Below are 6,593 nucleotides of genomic sequence, written 5' to 3'. Positions count from 1 at the left end.
GGGAGGTAGGTGAGGGGGATGGATGAAATAGATAAAGGGGAATAAGAGGTACAAACTTCCATTTATAAAATAAAGAAGTCACGGAGATGAAAAGTACAGCATAGGGAATAAAGTCAATAACATCGTAACAATGTTGTTTGGTGACAGATGGTGACTACACTTATTTCGTGAGCACTGAGTAATGTACAGAATTGTTGAATCAGTATGTTGTATACCTGAAACTAATGCCACATTGTATGTTTATTATACTTCAATTAAAAATGTTTATTTTTGTTTTTTAAGATTTTATTTATTTATTTGACAGAGAGACACAGTGAGAGAACACAAGCAGGGGGAGTGGGAGAAGGAGAAGCAGACTTCCCGCTGAGCAGGGAGCCTGATGCAGGGCTCGATCCCAGGACCCTGGGACCACAGCCTGAGCCGAATGCAGATGCCCAATGACTGAGCCACCCAGGAGCCCCTAGTTTTGTTTTTCTTAAAAAAAAAAACAAAACACAAGGGGAATCACAATCCCATTTTGCTATGTATTGTCAAATGGTCAATCTCCCTCCACCTTCTGTGCTCTTTGACAGGAAGCTGATCTGTGATTTTTGGTCACATCTTCTCTCATTAAGCCAAGGTGCCCACAGTTATTTCCAAGAATTCTCAGCTTTGTTCACAAACCATGGCCTTCCATGAGCAAACTGCTGGCAAGCCTCTGTAAATGCTGTGCTGTTTCAGATTTTCATATCTTTTTTTTTAGATTTTCATATCTTTATATGAGCAGCTCCTTCTGTCACTGCTCAAAGTCACATTATCACCCAACTACCAACTATTACCTTTTTGATGAAGCCTTTTTATACTTTCCACTCATATCTTATTATTTATCTTCTATGTGGAGCTTTTATTTATTTATTAAATTTTATTTATTTATTTGACAGAGAGAGACACAGTGAGAGAGGGAACACAAGCAGGGGGAGTGGGAGAGGGAGAAGCAGGCTTCCCGCGGAGCAGGGAGCCCGATGCGGGGCTCGATCCCAGGACCCTGGTATCATGACCTGAGTGGAAGGCAGAAGCTTAATGACTGAGCCACCTAGGCGCCCCTATGTGGAGCTTTTAATACTACATTTATCCTCTATTTAAAATATTTCTTTACATTTCTCTCATTCACGGACTGTGAATTCTTTGAGGGAGATGCCATGTCTCCTCTTCTTCTTCCTTCTGTATAATTATCATCTATAATAGAACTTGGTATATTAGAATCTCAATTAGTGTTTTTAGAAATGATGTGAATTCCTTGAAATTTTCACCCTTTTCTCTACCATCCTGATCAACGGTCTTTGAACATGTAAAGAAAAATATTTTGTCATGAGGACTAATTAGATACTACAAAAGTCACAAGTGAAACAGGAAATATAACCATATTCATAAAAATCTTATAAATATTTATTTGGAAGAGCAACGGGCATTTAGAGGTAAGAATATTGATGAGACCCTTAGATAGATGAATAGGTAGATTCAGAATAGTGTCAAAAACAAAGAGTCTTTATGTTTTAGTTGGCTCTTTTTCTTGGATTGTTGTATTTTTAAATTTTTAAAAAAGATTTTATTTATTTATTCAACAGAGAGAGACACAGCGAGAGAGGGAACACAAGCAGAGGGAGTGGGAGAGGGAGAAGCAGGCTCCCCGCCCAGCAGGGAGCCCAATGCGGGGCTCGATCCCAGGACCCTGGGATCAGGACCTGAGCTGAAGGCAGACGCCCAATCACTGAGCCACCCAGGCGCCCCTTGGATTGTTGTATTTTCTAAACCCCAGAATATACTGGTTTTTCTTTTTGCAACCTGTCCAAATGCATATATCTAGAAAATAAATATCCAGTTTTGTGTGTTTGTGTCTGTCTTATATGTATACATATGGGAGAACAGTAAAGATGATTTTCAGTAAAAAAGCAATTAAAAGAGGGTCGCCTAGGTGGCTCAGTTGGGTAAGTGTTTGACTCTTGAGCTCAGCTCAGGTCTTGATCTTGGAGTTGTGAGTTCAAGCCCTTCATTGGGCTCCATGCTGGGCATAGAACCTACTTAAAAAAAAGTAATCAAAAGATATTTTCATGAATCTTAGGACTTCATCTTCATCTCAAGCCCCGAGGTAAAAAACAAAACAAAACAAAAACAAAAACAAAACCACAACAACCTGATAAAACTTATTTATTCATGAGGGAGTTCTTCCCCTACGGGACTCATTAACTGTCTCCTCTTACATTGCTCTGGGAAAATCAGTCTTATTCTGAGACCATTGCCAGCACAGACTGAAATCATATTGGTCTTCCCTCTGCTATGTGGTACCATTTTTGACTACCCTCTGTATTGCTAATTAGCTATCTCTTTTCCACTCTGGGGGAATTTCAAATAGGTCCACATGCCAGATGTGAGTTTTCTGAGGATGCTGCTATTTCAGGTCTGCTAGAAAACAGGTGGGTGAGAAGGACAGGCAAAACAGATGCAATCATATTGTTGTGTTTTGTCGACTAAGATGTTTTCTGGTACTAAATCGGAGTTTGAAATCACCACTGAAGATTTCAAACTGCGATTTAGTTGTGGTCCAGGAGAAGAGGGCACTCAGAAGAGAAAGAGTTGAGAAGAGTAGTTGAGTCAATGGGCAGGGTTTGAAAAATATTCTGCAGGGAACTTATGTTGGTCTTTATATATTTTTTTAAAGATTTTATTTATTTATTCGACAGGGAGAGACACAGTGAGAGAGGGAACACAAGCAGAGGGAGTGGGAGAGGGAGAAGCAGGCTTCCCGCAGAGCAGGGAGCCCGAGGCGGGGCTCGATCCCGGCACCCCGGGATCATGACCTGAGCGGAAGGCAGACCCTTAACGACTGAGCCACCCGGGCGCCCCTATGTTGGTCTTTAAAAGGCATAGAGAGAGGGGCGCCCGGGTGGCTCAGTCGTTAACGCGTCTGCCTTCGGCTCAGGTCATGATCCCGGGGTCCTGGGATCGAGTCCCACATCGGGCTCCTTGCTCAGCACAGAGCCTGCCTCTCCCTCTGCCTGCCTGCCACTCCCCCTGCTTATGCTCTCTCTCTCTCTCTCACTCTCTCTGTGTCAAATAAATAAATAAAATCTTAAAATAAAATAAAATAAAAGGCATAGAGAGGGGGCGCCCGGGTGGCTCAGTCAGTTAAGCGTCTGCCTTCGGCTCAGGTCATGATCCCAGGGTCCTGGGATTGAGCCCCCATCGGGCTCCCTGCTCCGCGGGAAGCCTGCTTCTCCCTCTGCCCTTCACCCACTCATGCTCTCCGTCAAATAAATAAATAAATAAATAAAATCTTAAAAAAAAAAGGGATAGAGAGGTATTCAGTGTCACATATTCAAGGGTACGAACCATGATTGTGGAAGAGTCAGGCACGATCCAAGAGGCACACAGGAGTGTAAATGACATTAGGATGCACATAGAATATGTAGATTTAGGTCAGATTTAGTCTGGCAGGGGCGCCTGGGTGGCTCAGTCCATTAAGCGTCTGCCTTCGGCTCAGGTCATGATCCCAGGGTCCTGGAATCGAGCCCCGCATTGGGCTCCCTGCTCCGCCCGGAGCCTGCTTCTCCCTCTGCCTCTGCCCCTCTCCCTGCTCATGCACTCTCTCTCTCTGTCAAATAAATAAATAAAATCTTAAAAAAAAAAAAAAAAGATTTAGTCCGGCAGTAAACATCCACTCCAGAGTTGGTAACAGTATCTGGTTTTGGTGGTGGAACACAACTTCTATGTGGACCAAGAAAACAGAAATATGCAATTTAGCCACTGTTTGCCAAAGAAGCAGGAACTGCATGTTCTTTCCTCCTACACTGACCATTTAATTAGTTATTATAATAAATGACTGAGGAGAAAAAATCTGAAGTAATTGCTGAGGTCAAATATTCTAATTTATTTCATTGGACGCACATCTTCCTGAATGATTCAGAAAACCTTGATATCTGGGTTATTTGTATATCCATTGTTTCATTCAACAAAAAGTACTTCCTCAGCTTCTGTTATGTTTTCAACATTAGCCAGAGTTCTGGGAATACAGAGAAAAATACACAACTTCTTCCCCTCATGAGCTGGACTCAGTGGGAATAGGAGATAGAAACCGAAAGTTATGTTGCATCACTGCGCCTGGAGCAGGAACAGCTGAGAGGTGGAGAGGTAAGGGAGGCATACCATTTAGGGAAATGTCTCATTAGAAAAGAAGTGGAAAGAATGGGGAAAACTTTGGTTTCTAGTTAAGGATCTGCCATTCTCCATGGCAGATGAGGCTTTCTGTCAAGTATTTTCTGAGAAGGAAAACTCAGGTCCTTGTCTTTGTGAGATTAGCCTCTTTCTAAAAGCCTTCTACTGGGTGTGTGGCTAGGGCACTTTGGAATTTTCAATATTTAAGCTAGTTTTTAATTCCTTTCCTGTATTTTTCCATTTGGGCATGTTAGTCTCTAGTCTCAGAACTTGAGGGAAGTTTCACTCTGTTTCCTTTTTGCTTTCTCTTCTCCATGATTCTTTTTATCACTCTTTCCCTATTACTTACTCCTTTGCTTAATTTTTGTTTTCTTTATCATTAAATTGTTTTTTCTCTCTACTCCTTACCATCATTCTTCTTCTCTTTGTATGTTTTCTTTATCTTCATCTTCTAAAATATCTTATTTTAAACAGTTAAGTTGAAATTGCAAAGGAATTAATTCAAATTAATTTAGCAAACAGTGACTTCCTAGAATTGACAATTCTGCCCTCTGAAACTCTCCTAGGATGAAGATAGAGATGAATAATGCAGAGGTCCTGCCCTCTAGTGCTTGGAAACACAGGAACCAAGTCATGCACATGTAACTATACTGTAGGACAAAAGGTGCTGTGCTAAGTAGGAAGTGCTACGGCAAAGAGAGGGAACAAGATTTTTTTTTCCTGCTAGGATAATTGGGGAGGTTTCATGAAATGGGTGGCACTTAAATGGGGCTGTGAAAAATGAACAACATTTCAAGATAGATGAGGTAGCGTTTTTTATTTGGAAGGGAGAGACTGAAGAAAAGGAAGAAAAGAGTTTCAGAGATGGTGAAGGGTTTGTTTAGCTGAAGATAGGGTGAGTTGGTGCTGGGGCCCAAACACAGAGGCCTTAGAATACCTGGGTTGTTTTCCAGTCAATGGGAAATCTCCAATTTGGATTAGTAGAGAGGCACAGCTAGTGCTTCTGGAATATTATTTTGCTGTCGAATAGGCGGGGGTGGGCAGAGACTGGGAACCAGGAACACTCTGGATTTTGCAGGACCCTTGTATTTTCCTTTTTCGGCTCATCAGTCCTCACTACTGTATCATCTTGAAGCTCTGGTCTATTGGTTCATCCTCTATTTCTTATTGGTTTCTCTTCCCTGCTTCCCTGGATCCCACTCCATCCCAACCAGATTCTAGATAAATCATGGAAGATTTTGATTTTTTTTTTAAAGATTTTATTTATTTATTTGACAGAGAGAGACACAGCAAGAGAGGGAACACAAGCAGGGGAAGCGGGAGAGGGAGAAGCAGGCTTTCCGCGGAGCAGGGAGTCCAATGTGGGGCTCGATCCCAGGACCCTGGGATCATGACCTGAGCGGAAGGCAGACGCTTAATGACTGAGCCACCCAGGCGCCCCGATTTTTTTTTTTCAAGTAGTAAAACTGCAGGATGTCGGATGATCTTTTCCTTAGTTTGAGGGCTTTTCATTTATTTATTTAAAGATTTATTTATTTATTTGAGAGAGAGAGCTCGAGAGTGCGAACAGGGGGAGGGGCAGAGGGATAGGGAGACAAGCAAACTCCCCATTCAGTGGGAGCCTGATGTGGGGCTCGATCCCAGGACCCTGAGATCACGACCTGTGCCAAAATCAAGAGTCAGTCAGTCACTCAACCAACTGAGCCATCCAGGCATCCCTCTTTTATTTATTTGATGGTGATATCAAATGAAAAAAGGGACGGTAATAGGCAGAAATCATTTTATACATCTACTTGAAAATCTATGGTTCAAAAACCTCATTGACAGTATAGCCACTAAAAGACAGACCTTCTGATCTAGTACAGTTCAAATTCACCTGTTACTACTTTAGTGTTCTTGCTATAACAAGAAGCCTTATTATAACATGTTTGTGTCTTCACAAATTTTTTTTTTCCCTTTTCCCTTCCTGACTTAGAACAATACATGGCCCTTGTATTTTGCAAGGCTAAGCCTTCTTATCTTTATTTTTTATTTCATCCATTTCTGCTACTCCAGAGCCTTATGACCAATTACCTCTGGCTGTTGTGCACTTTCATATTCTCCCCCACTGGTTCCTATGAAACACTCATTTCTCCTGTTTATTTACTCATTAAAAGTCCTTTTATTTTGGGCTCTCTCCATGTATTCTTCTCCTCCTTTATTTTTAAATTGTATACTCTCAAGAGACTAACTTTCTTTTCTTTTTTTTTTAAAGATTTTATTTATTTATTTGACAGAGAGAGAGAGATAGCGAGAGAGGGAATACAGCAGGGGGAGTGGGAGAGGGAGAAGCAGGCCTCCCGCAGAGCAGGGAGCCCAATGCAGGGCTCGATGCAGGGCTCGATGCAGGGCTCGATGCAGGGCTC

This window comes from Mirounga leonina, unplaced genomic scaffold (assembly GCF_011800145.1).
Source record: "Mirounga leonina isolate KUSES-001 unplaced genomic scaffold, KU_Mleo_1.0 Mir_91, whole genome shotgun sequence".
Classification (NCBI taxonomy): Eukaryota; Metazoa; Chordata; class Mammalia; order Carnivora; family Phocidae; genus Mirounga; species Mirounga leonina.
This window is presented reverse-complemented; position numbering follows the sequence as displayed.